This window comes from Dermacentor albipictus, chromosome 6 (assembly GCF_038994185.2).
Source record: "Dermacentor albipictus isolate Rhodes 1998 colony chromosome 6, USDA_Dalb.pri_finalv2, whole genome shotgun sequence".
Taxonomy (NCBI): Eukaryota; Metazoa; Arthropoda; class Arachnida; order Ixodida; family Ixodidae; genus Dermacentor; species Dermacentor albipictus.
The window spans coordinates 9151709-9164364 of NC_091826.1; positions in this window are offsets into that span (position 1 = coordinate 9151709).

The following is a 12656-nucleotide window of genomic DNA, read 5'->3' on the forward strand; positions in this document are numbered from 1 at the left end:
GTTACTACACAGCCTTTCTCTCCAGCGCACACATGGTGCAAGTTTTCAGTGTCGCTGCAGATGTGTTCACAAGAAAAATAGAGAAGATTACCGAATAAAATTTTCAGAAGAAATACTTGATGAAGATAATCTGTGAAGAGCTGCAGAGGACGCATTGAAAGAACCAGTCCAGCTCATTTTATTTACTGTATTTATGCAATGATAATAAAAGTAGGGACGAGAGTAACATTAAAATAATCAATTGCTTTTTAGTAATTGCATAATTACTTTTGTGGGGCAGTAATTAGTAATTGTAATCATTCACACCTTTGAAAGAAGTAATTGCAATGGTAGTCAGTTACTTTTTTTTTGTAACATGTACAAGTCTGATTTAGGTGTTATCAAGATGGCAAAGAATACTGTAATAATTGTGAACATTCTTGTTGTCTTTGGTCGTCATAAAAAGTGCAGTAAATAGCTTTGAGGAAGTTGACAAAAACTTTGTGACATGTTAATTAGAATGTGTGATCTACTTTTTGTGTGACTCATCATAACAACCAGAGGAGTTATCAGCATTCTGGTGTTGTTATGTACTGTAACAAAGATGGGAGACAAAATGCATCAGTTGGAACTGTTGAACTTGTAAAAAACTCTTGTGTGATTCGCCTACCATTTGAAGGCAGCTGTTGTAGCTATGAGCAGATAATGCACTTGCACAGAGGTTAGCTGTCCACAGAAGTTAGCTGTCTTGATGTTATTGTCTAGCAATCATGGCCATACGCCATTTTTATGGCCATGTATCTTTAACAAAAAGTTTGTTTTGGCAAAGCAAACTGTTTTCTTGCTGCCTTTGCCTAAATGCCGGAATCGTCTTGAGCACAAGCTCTGTAATACACCTTAGGTATTGGTCTGTTCACTGAAATTGTGGGGTTAGACCCCTTCTTTGAAATGGTGCTTCATAAAATTTGACTGTGGGTCTGCAGGGTCATCCGCTCTCAGTGTTAACACACCACTACCAACCAGCAAAATATTACTTCAAAATTACTTCCACTTTATGAAAAATGTAGTATGGTCAATGATGCCTAATGCAGACATCAAGTACTAATGGAAGATAATTCTGGATATTTTCATTTCAAACTGAAGTTGTGTGAGCATTAATACTGTAATGAGGTGGTTGCTGTACATAGCAGAACTAGTGGGCATACCTCAGGAATGCCCTTATTATATGAGGTTCAAGTGCAGCATTCAAGGATCTGTCATTATTGCGCAGCTCATTTTCTGGCTGCAGCATTGATGAAAAGCCAGAATTGACAATGTAGGAATCCAAAGCATCATACCAATGTATTCTTTATCGCAACAGCTGGGTCCAAGCCCAGATTTCATGAAATAGTAGTACTGCATAGTTAAACTTCGGTATAACGAAGTGCTTCACTTTTCATAACCTCTTGTTCATAAATACCATGTATTTAGAACCTCACTACAACGAAGCATGCTTGTATGCGATTTCAATATAACGAAATTTCACTGCTGCCGCAAAGGAATGCCGAGACAATACACGGACGCACATGGTCGAATGATTGATTTACAAGCGGCTGCTTGCAAACGCACCTCTCAAATCGCGCGCCACGCGACAAGAGAGACCGCCGAAGTGTAGCCGTATTATGTTCCAAAAGTGTGATAAGATCCTATCGCGCCCCGCGCACTGCGTGCTTTAGGTACGAGTGAAAGTGTGCGGGGGCGAGAGAAGACAGATGGCGGCTTCATGAGTGCCGCCTTCCCATGTGAGCTAAGGGGAAAAGGGGGAGGGGACGGTGCAGGGGATATGCCAGTTATGGTGTGCCGGGCTGCACCCACTCGTTGCAAGGTTCAAGGGTGTACTGCACCGCAGCGGCACCTTGCATTGCACCCCGTTCAATCGTGCACGGGAGTGCAGGGTGCACCGCTGCATCTCGGCGAATCGAAGGCCTAGGTGCAGTGCACCATGAATATGTGCAGACGGTGTAGAGAAACTTGGCTGAATCGAATGTGCGCGCAACAGTGCGCACTCACTGGGCTGTAGCACTGGGCCCACTCATTAGGTTTGTTAGAAAGAGGTTCACGTCACCACAAACTAAAGGGTGCAGCGGATGCTAGTTACGGTGTGCCAAGCTGCACCCACTCGCTGCAGGGTGCAAGGGTGCACTGCACCGCGGCAGCGCCTTGCCTGCCTTGCGTCCTGTTTAATCGAGCACTGGAGTGCAGGGTGCACCGCTGCACCTCGGGGAATCGAATAATCAATATCTATTAATGTAATTGTTATATTTTTAGAGCTGTTAGATCAGCACAAAAAGGAAAGATTGAGCACCTTCTTGCTTAACAGAAATCTTTTTAATGTACCACGCCGTAGCTGCGTAGCCAGGCGCGCTGACGCCCGAGACGTTCATTTGAGGGATCGCCAGTCGTTTGTGCGCAGGCGCGAGTAAGAGCGGGCGCGATGTAAAATCTAGGGGCTTTTGCCTGTGCTTTTGCTTCCACTCTGCCTAGGCACGACGGAGGTTTCTTAGCGAGTGTGGCATGCTTTTGTCTCCTAGACATGCCTGCATTGCGGAGTGCGGTGGAGTTTACGCTCCGCCACTGGCTGCCCGCGCGGTGAGGCAGTGGGCACGGACTTCACATTTGATGATCGCTGTGTCTGAAGGTTCTGACTGGTGTTGTATAAGTCGCGGGTCGCATTTTTCGTCGCGAGGATAGATTTGATTTTTTACAAGCACTGCTTCAGGATGGCACATGTAACCGGAAAACGGATGCCCCAGGGGAGCGCCTGAGGTTATAATGAAGCAGGCGGCGCAGGATCTCCAGGGCACCCAAGTGGTACGTAGCGGGCCCGGGGATCAAAGCTGAAGAAACAGGGTGGTCCGTGGGTTGGGGCCCACGGACAAGTCCGTTCTTGCTTTGGTGTCCTGGGGGCGTCACCAATAATCCGAAATAATGACGTGTTGTTACAATTAGTATAAAAAAAGAGAAAAAAATTACGCAGATTCCACGCTTTGTGGGAATCGATGTAAGCGAAGCTTCCTGTGCTGGATGCTTTGTTTGACGATAATCAGCAGTAATGTTCAAGTCTAAAGCTTAATTCAACTTTTAGGCTAACAAGAGAGTAGTGAGTTGATGTTAAACGTTACCTTGTGTGCACCACTGCTGTTTGTCTGCGTAGCTACACAGAACACGTATTGATTTGACGGTCGACCGCTTCCGTTGTGTCTCCTGGACCTTGCGGTGCGCTTTAATTAATGCGGTTCTGCTTGCACGCAGTGGCGTAGCAACAGGGGGGGCCGGGGGGCCGTGGGCCCCGGGTGCACGGGGCCAGTAGGGGGGAGGGGTGTGTCATATACGTCTGAAGACACCAGAAAATTGTCGATATCCCCGCCTTCCTCGACTACACCCAGGAGAGTTAAGGGCCCCGGGTGACAGATGACCTAGCTACGCCACTGCTTGCACGCCCTGCGTAAGTTGCCCGCTCGACATATTTGCATGGCGTTTATTTTTTAAAAAATCAGCAACGTACTGTACCGTATCTTGAACTTAAGCCTATCCTGTTTCCCCGCAACCGCTGTTTGGTTCCCTTTCATTCTCATGTCACCTCCCCCGTCTCTTGTATGGAAACTGCCTCTTCTCCTCCCTCTCCTTCTCCTCTCTGCAGTTCTACCTGCGTCCCCTCTGACCTTGCACGTTAGTAGGAAGAAAAGCACTGCAGTTTCTGCAATGCTTCTTAGGGGATGTCATGGATAATTACAGCTGTCAAGCGTGTGGCAGTGGCCAGGGAGCTCCAAGGGTATTGTGTACATTCGACGCGGTGGAGTGAAAACGAGTTTCTCTCGCCGCCTTTCGTCACGTACTCGCGCCTGTCGTCTATACACACGCTCTGAACGACCACCCGACGCGGTGTGCGCGACAGCAGCAGCAGTGTGAAAGTCGAAGAAAGAGGCAAAGAAAGCTTCACTTTCTTGATGCGGCCCGGGCTGCGTTTTTACAATTGCTATAGTAGGTACAGCGGGGCGTGCCGCTTTTCACGGCGCTCGACGTTTCTGTGCAGGCACGAGTAAGAGCGGGTGCGAGAGAGAAAATGTGGCGGCCTTTGCTCCTTGAATACGTGTGTCTGCCTGGGCACAACGGAGGAGGTTTCTTGACGGGTGTTGTATGCGTTTGTCCCCATGGCATGCCGGCATTGCGGAGTGCGGCCCAGTTTATTTACGCTCTGCCGCTGGCTGCCGCGCGGTGAGGCAGTGGGCACTGTTAGGTATGGCCGGACGCCAAGGGCCCCGTGGGTGCTACGTCATCCCCTTCACCTCTCATGGTCGGGGCCCGTGGGTGCTGCGTTATCCCCACGCTACCGGAGAGGTCACTCACCCGACGCTCTCCCCGGATTCCTCGAAGAGAGGTCACTCACCCGACGTTCTCCCCGGATTCGTCGAAGAGAGGTCATTCACCCGACCCTCTCCCCGGATCCGTCGAAAAGAGGATGGACATCCCCTTCCCCTCTCAACTTGGTCGGGGCCCGTGGGTGCTGCGTCATCCCCACGCTACCGGAGAGGTCACTCACCCGACGCTCTCTCCGGATTCGTCGAAGAGAGGTCATTCACCCGACCCTCTCCCCGGATCCGTCGAAAAGAGGATCGACATCCCCTTCCCCTCTCAACTTGGTCGGGACCCGTGGGTGCTGCGTCATCCCCACGCTACCGGAGAGGTCACTCACCCGACGCTCTCCCCGGATTCGTCGAAAAGAGGATCGACTTCTCCTTCCCGTGCTTGGTATTGCAGGAGGAGGGGCCTTCTCTCTGTGCCTGTCACGTGTCATCGACGAAAGCAAGATCCCGCCCACACGGTTGTAGAGAGCCTATTTAAGGGGCTCCGAAATATACTTCATACTTCATTCTCTTCTTATTTTCTTTCAACTACCTTTGAATAAACAGTGCAAGTTTCGCACTAGCAAAACGTCGTCTCGCCCTTGCTCGGTCGCCATGGTCTACCGGATGCCTGCAGCTCGCCGAAAACGCCACGCTACCCAATAAGTAATGTCGGTGGAGCTTCGAGAGACAGGTCGCTAGCAGTGGGATCGCCTACAAATGCAACAAACTGGCTGGCAGCGATTGGGATACGGAATCCTGGAGACCCCAACTTGGACAACTACGAGATCGTAACCTCTTCGTCCTGGCAGCAACGTTCGGAAAGAAGGTGTCTGGATCATGACTGCATATGGTGAGTGTACGGCTCTTCTTCACTGAGATATCACTTGGCTTTTACGTATCTTTTGGAAAGTACATAGCAGTGATTTTTCTTTAAACCGTTGACGGAAGTTTGTGTACGTCAAGGTTGTATAGAGTGAAGGTTTAGCAGCACTAAGGGCAGCCATGAACTTGAAGGCAATTAAGAAGCCGGAATTGTTGAGCTTGGCCACAGAGTTGGGCCTCCAAATTGCCGAATCAAAGAGAAAGCCGGAGATCATTGAGGCGATCGAAGCGACCGGGGCAGACGACGAGGAACTGACGGAATGCCTCGAGAGCATTACAGAGAAAGAAGCAGAGCGTAAGCACCTAGAGGAAAAAGAAGAGCGCGAGTGCGCTGCACGTGAAGAAGAAGAAGAAAAACGTAGGCAAAAGCACGAGAAAGCGTTAGCGGCATTGGACAAACAGATACAATATTGGTAGTAGTTAAAGGAACATAGACAACGCCTGTCTGAAAATTCTGTAGGCAGTACAGAGCAAAAGAATGAGAATGTATCTAGCAGACTTTCGCCAAAAGCCGACGAGAAAAGTATGGCCTGTGAGGGCCCAGTCGGCCCAGTCAAATAAGGCCCAGTCATACTCGAACGGAAAGGGCTAGCTGCTAACGATGCCTTAGTGGCAACAGAGGCCTTTAAAGGCCAGAGTGAGAGCGACGAGGTGCTGTGCCAACAGAGGACTGTAGACAGCTAGGCCAGCTGAGAACAAATTGGCACAGTTACCGCGCGTGTGCGTCGCATTTCAAGGTAGCAAGGTCGTTAGCGAGGTACAGAATACTGCGGACTTGACAGACACGAGCACCTGTGTCGAGTCAGACCTGCGTACCGAAGTAGAGTGTACTTAACCGAAGTGAGGTGCCAGCTGGACGATGCAGCTCTCCGCCAGACTAGGTAGCCTATAGATGAATGATTTAATTAGGAATCATTCGGACTGTGCACGTGAGGCAGCGCCCGAGACCGACGGGCTGTGTGTCGATGCACAGCATGAGCTGGGCAATGCAGTAGAGGGCAGTTCGCAAGAGTGCGAGTTGCATAGCTCGAGTAAAGCGTACTGCGTTGTGCCAGAGTCGGTTGAGCTGTCCACCAGTCGAGGCAAAGATAGAGTCGATTTAAATGATAATCACTCAGACTGTGCGGGCCAGAGACCGATCCGGGCCGATGAGATGTGTAACGGCCAGCACGAGACGCCAGAAGGCGACATGACGGAGAATTCAAAGAGAAAGCGCCGCAGAAAGAAGCGCCGTAAGGATCGGAATGCGGTGGCTAAAGTAGCAAAGCCAGAAGGCGACCTGAAGGAGAATTCAAAGAAAAAGCGCCACAGAAAGAAGCGTCGTAAGGATCGGAATGCGATGGCTAAAGTAGCGAAGCCAAAGACGGCAACAGGCGCGAAAAGGCAGGGCGCAGCACAAAGAAAGGTACGGTCGTCTCGGACGATGTTGACGCATCAAACACGTTCGAGCCACCGGTCAAAAGGGGACTGAGAAGCATGTTCTGCACGGACGCGGAAAAAGGGCACGGGGCAGTTAAATTCCTCGTCGTTCCGTCGTTCTTTTCGAAGCTCAGCGTGCAGTACAAAGAAGCGCAAGGTGGCAAGACGAGACCAGGTGGGGAGTAGCGACGCGGTCAATCGAGGTCATGATGAAAGCGGGGCGCCAGGACGCAAATTGGGAGTGGACTCTAACGTCTTGGAGGAGCTGATAGTGAGTCAGCCCTTTTGTTGTTCCTCTGTAGCCAGAGTAACTTTCGGTCCGCGACCCCCTCGAGTACGGCTCAAAGTATGAGTCAGTCAAAAACGTTTGAAACGGGAGACCCAGGGAGCTTCCGTAGAAAGGAAGTGTTTTGTTTTATTTCTGAACATTTGGAAAATTTCGCGATTTGAGACTAGAGTTTCTTTCAATGTGTAAGGTATGAGCTCTGTTTATGTTTTGTTAGAGAGGCTCGAGATATGAAAGACGCGGGTTTTTGTAAACATGTATCGCGAGGTGTTCATTAATAAGTAGATAGGCTTTCAAATTTTTGTGTAAGTAACCTGAGTGTCAAGGTTATCGTTGAGAGGCCTATGGTAACGCGTGTGTGTTTTTGTTAACCTTCTTCTTTTTATGCGTTTTTTATTTCTAAGGTTAAGCGCGTAAGTTTTCAGTGGGTGCATGATTTGCACCGAGAAGCGTTTTTAGTTCCTTTAGCGTCTGTCCTGGGTGGACGGATGGAAGCAGAATTATGACTGGGTTGCTCGTGTGTGTTGAGGGCAGCCGTATTCTGACTTCTTTAGTGAGCGTGCGTAGAACGAGTTATTAGCAGACGCAATTTGTTAAGGGTTCTGCGGAGTGCGTAAGTTACGCAATTTTAGTTGCTCGTTTAAGCTACGTGTCCTGTAGGGACTAAAGGAAGAAACGTGAATAGGCGTAATGAAAAGTTTACCTACGACGCAAGTACGCGTTCTGAATAGTGACCACAAGGCTAGCGCGCTTGTGATTACGTACTTGTGAAGATGGCCAGACGGTTCAGTGGCACCAATACGTGCGACAAGTGCGCCACTGCGATAGGTTGGAAACATGCGGTTCGTGTAGTTGGGTGGTGCAGAAGCTAGCTTGCTATATCGCTACAAGAAGAGTCAGCTTAACGGCAATGCCGACGGTTTAAGTCGTTGCCCCTAGAGTATCGAAAGCCTCATGCTCATCCGGGTTTCCGTGGCATTTCTTTTTGTTTCGTGCATTCATATGTTTCCGAAGTGAAGCCGATTGTTGGCTGACCACAATAACCACGTCCTAACGCTTCAAGAAATGGCTGGTTTTAGTGTTGAAAGGGGGGGGGGGGGAGGACGCGCGTAGGAAATGGGAAATGTGTAGCGGGTTTTCGTTTTTGTTAAAAGCCGAGTGTGTCTTGGGGGAGAGTGGCCTTGTGCTCGCTACTTTGTGGTTGTGGTTCCGGCACTGTTCTGTGGTGATTGCTTGCCCACGCAGGAGACGAAAAATGGCAAGACCAACTTCACCGGACCGGACTAGGGAGAAATGTCACAAGAGCGCCACGTGGACGGATGACCACTCCCCTTAATCTACCTGCTACGAACGAAGGGTTCGTGACCTCTACGGAGAATCCTGAACCGAAACGCCGATCCCACGTACCGCGGCTGCTGGCCCCTACACGTCGGCAATCTTCCTCCCCCGCCGGAGAGTCTGTTAGGTATGGCCGGACGCCGAGGGCCCCGTGGGTGCTACGTCATCCCCTTCCCCTCTCATGGTCGGGGCCCGTGGGTGCTGCGTCATCCCCACGCTACCGGAGAGGTCACTCACCCGACGCTCTCCCCGGATTCGTCGAAGAGAGGTCATTCACCCGACCCTCTCCCCGGATCCGTCGAAAAGAGGATCGACATCCCCTTCCCCTCTCAACTTGGTCGGGGCCCGTGGGTGCTGCGTCATCCCCACACTACCGGAGAGGTCACTCACCCGACGCTCACCCCGGATTCGTCGAAGAGAGGTCACTCACCCGACGCTCTCCCCGGATTCGTCGAAGAGAGGTCATTCACCCGACCCTCTCCCCGGATACGTCGAAAAGAGGATCGACATCCCCTTCCCCTCTCAACTTGGTCGGGGCCCGTGGGTGCTGCGTCATTCCCACGCTACCGGAGAGGTCACTCACCCGACGCTCTCCCCGGATTCGTCGAAAAGAGGATCGACTTCTCCTTCCCGTGCTTGGTATTGCAGGAGGAGGGGCCTTCTCTCTGTGCCTGTCACGTGTCATCGACGAAAGCAAGATCCCGCCCACACGATTGTAGAGAGCCTATTTAAGGGGCCCCGAAATATACTTCATTCTCTTCTCTTTCAACTACCTTTGAATAAACAGTGCAAGTTTCGCACTAGCAAAACGTCGTCTCGCCCTTGCTCGGTCGCCATGGTCTACGGGATGCCTGCAGCTCGCCGACAACGCCACGCTACCCAATAAGTAATGTCGGTGGAGCTTCGAGAGACAGGTCGCTACCAGTGGGATCGCCTACAGATGCAACAAACTGGTTGCTGACGGAGGGATCGCTCTGAGGTGCAACAGCACGGACGCCCCATTTGGTGATCGTTGTGTCTGAAGGGGCTAGGTTCTGACTGGTGTTGTATAAGTCGCGGGTCGCTTTTTTAGTCGCGACGATAGATTGAATTTTTTACAAGCACTGCGCTCCAGGAGGGCACATGTAACCGGCAAATGTTTTTTATTCAGGGTGTCTACCAAGTTCACATTCCCAAATTCCCTGAGTTTTCCAGGTTTTCCCTGAGTGCCTTTGCAAAATTCCCTGAGTGACACAGAACTGCTTTACGTCACACTATGTCGCCCGATGCTGTCACTCTCTAGTAAGCATGCTAAAAAGCGACTTAATCCAGTTTGAATAGTAGGGAGTATCATTTACTTCATTTTAAAAAATCTGAAGCGAGGGGTTAGTAAAATATGCACAGCGAATAAGATATCTTTGAAAAAAATGGTAAAACTAATTTTAAATCGAGTGGAACATTCTCAAATACGAATAAAAACGAGATGCATACATAAACAAATGTTTTCGAATAGCTACTTCAGTCACCAATTATGATCGACTGTCGATACATATCTGAAACATAGGTGGTGCTTTTTTGAGACTCCACTGAAAGCAAATCAATTGGTAGAACGACTCTTTGAACATTTTCAGGGTGTCTACCGACCGGGAAAACCGGGAATTATCAGGGAATTTGAATAGTCTGGAATTACTCAGGGAAAACTCAGGGAATTTGTGCTTCTATCAGGGAAAATTACCTGTAACTTTAGTGAAAGGGAACGAAAGTTGTGTTAATGCTGGCTCCACTAAAAGAGGAATCGCAAAGAATCGTCATTGACGCAGTGTCATCGGCACGATGTATTGCCAGAGTAGTTAACGACCGATTTTCCAGACGCCCGATTTTTCGGACATGCCCGATAATTCGCACGACTTTGCGGCACCACCACGTACTCCATATAGTCAATGTATATTGCCCTGACTGCAGTTCTGAAATGGCATTAATCAAAGTAGCCACCATAATCAAAGCCACCACCGCCGCCATTTTTATTATCTCGCCGCCTCGAACTGGCACTCTCGCACGCAGATCCGCTGGCAGCCGTAGCCACTACCGCGGTAACGTACGCCTAGCTGCTTCTACGTTCGCTATTAAGCTTCTTGCCTAGCGGTGCCGTGTTTTTCATTGAAAGAATTCGCCGCTGTCAGCAATGGCACCGACTCCGCCTTTGTGATCCTCGCGATTGGCTTCGAAGTTCGCAGAGCACAGCGCGTTGTGTAATGCCAGTCACCAAAAGTTAGTTTCGCCTCAATACAATAGTGCTAGGCAGTGAAGCATAACAAGGGTGGGAAGGGGCAATTGTCACGGGACACAGTATGCATTCCTTAATTATACACGCGTGCACCCCCGTCTCATGTCAAAGTGCGAGCACCGATATGCCTAATAAGTGTGCTGACAGGCTTTAAGAGTTTTTTTCGGACGTGCTTGTGGCAATTTTAGCCCTTAAGGGCAGTTAAAGACATGCATTCATTTTTTTTTTCGGATAGCCATATTTTTCGGATGTTTTAGCGGCCCCTAGCGAGTCCGAAAATGGGACGTTGACTGTACAACTGACCAAGAGGATGCTTCAAATGATCCATGGGGTGAAAGGGTGGTGGCAGAAGGAGGATGAGAACCGAAAGGACCGGCGCACTAAGGAATATTAACGGGAAAGGAAGCGTGCCGCCGCCTCTTTGAAGGAGCTTGAGCTCAAAAAACAGTGTTAGCTGATGCCGAGATGCAAGTGTCCCTCAACCAAACCAGAATAAACTCTTTAAAGCAGTGAAACCCAACACTGACATGTTGTGTACGGGCTGAGAGTATGTCAGGACTGTTGAGGTTGACTTCCCAGCTGCAGAGAGAGAATCTTAATTGTGACAAAGTTCAGGCCTCATACCGATGAGCTTGCTATCAGTTGATAGAAATATCTCATATTCAAAAATATTTACTCATGTATGCATCTCCTTTTCATTCGTATTTGAAAATGTTCGTCTCAATTTGGAATGGGTTTTACCATTTCTTTCGCTGTGCATTTTACTAACACCGTCCTTCTGTTTTGTTTTTAAATAAAATATATATCACTTCTTACTATTCAAATTGGATTGTCATTTTTTTTTTGTTTCAGCATGCTTATTAGAGATGTGACAGCATTGGTGCAACATGGTGTCAGCCTGTCTTGACATATTAAAACAAAGTTCTGGCTCATTCAGGGAATTTTGTAAAGGTGCTCAGGGAAAACCTGGAAAAATCAGGGAATTTGGAAATGTGACCTTGGTAGACACCCTGATTTTATGATGAGTCATAATAATCACAGAATAACTAAATATTTGAATATTGTAATGTAAGTCATGTTACGTTTCTTCATAAAAAGGATAAAATCCCCGGCTCAACTTATATGGACAAGTTATTCATTAACCTCAAGAATTTCAATATATATATATATATATATATATATATATATATATATAAGGTTGCTATCAACATGTACCACTTCAAATGTCACGTAAAACATGGTAGTGCCTTCACCAAAGTGATACTCTGTCACTACATACATATCATATCATATACATGTCACTCAGAAGCAAAATGGAAGTAATTTAGGTTATAAGAACCTTAAATTTGCAGTAAGCTTAATGTTCATGCTCTATTCCTTGCTACCACTGCACAGAAATGGCAAAAACAGGTCGCGTCTACAAATGTGAACGCCGTGACTGAAGGTAGTATGAGCTACTTTTATCAATTTATAGCAAGCTCAGTGTGAGGCCCGGATTTTTGCACAAATGAGATTCTCAATAGATGCATGGTGTGTCGACCTCAACTCTCCTGACATACTTTCAGCCCGCGCACAACGCCTGAGTGCTGCGTTTCACTGCTTTAAATAGTTTATTTCGGTTTGTATGAGGGACACCAGCATTCCGGCGTCAGCCAACACATTGTTTTGTGAGCTCAAGCTCCTCGAAAAAAGCGGCGGCAGGCTTCCTTTCCCGTTCATTCCTCAATGCAGAGGTCCTTTTTGTTGTTACCCTCCTTCCACCGCGCGTTCGCCCCACGGACCATTTGAAGCATTTTCTTTGTCAGCTGTACAGTCAACGTACGATTTTTGGGACTCCTTAAGGGCCGCGAAAACATCCGTAAAAGCGGACAGTCCGAAAAAATGAATGCATGTCTTTTACTTCCATTAAAGGCTGAAACCGCCACAGGCACATTCGAAAAGGCCTACAAGCACGCTTATTAGGCATATTAGTGCCTGTACTGTGACAGGAGATGGCGGATGGACGCGTGTATAATTAAGAAATAGATACTGGATCCCGTGACAATTGCCCCTTCCCACGCTTGTTATACTTCACTGCGTAACACTTCTGTATTGAGACAAAGCT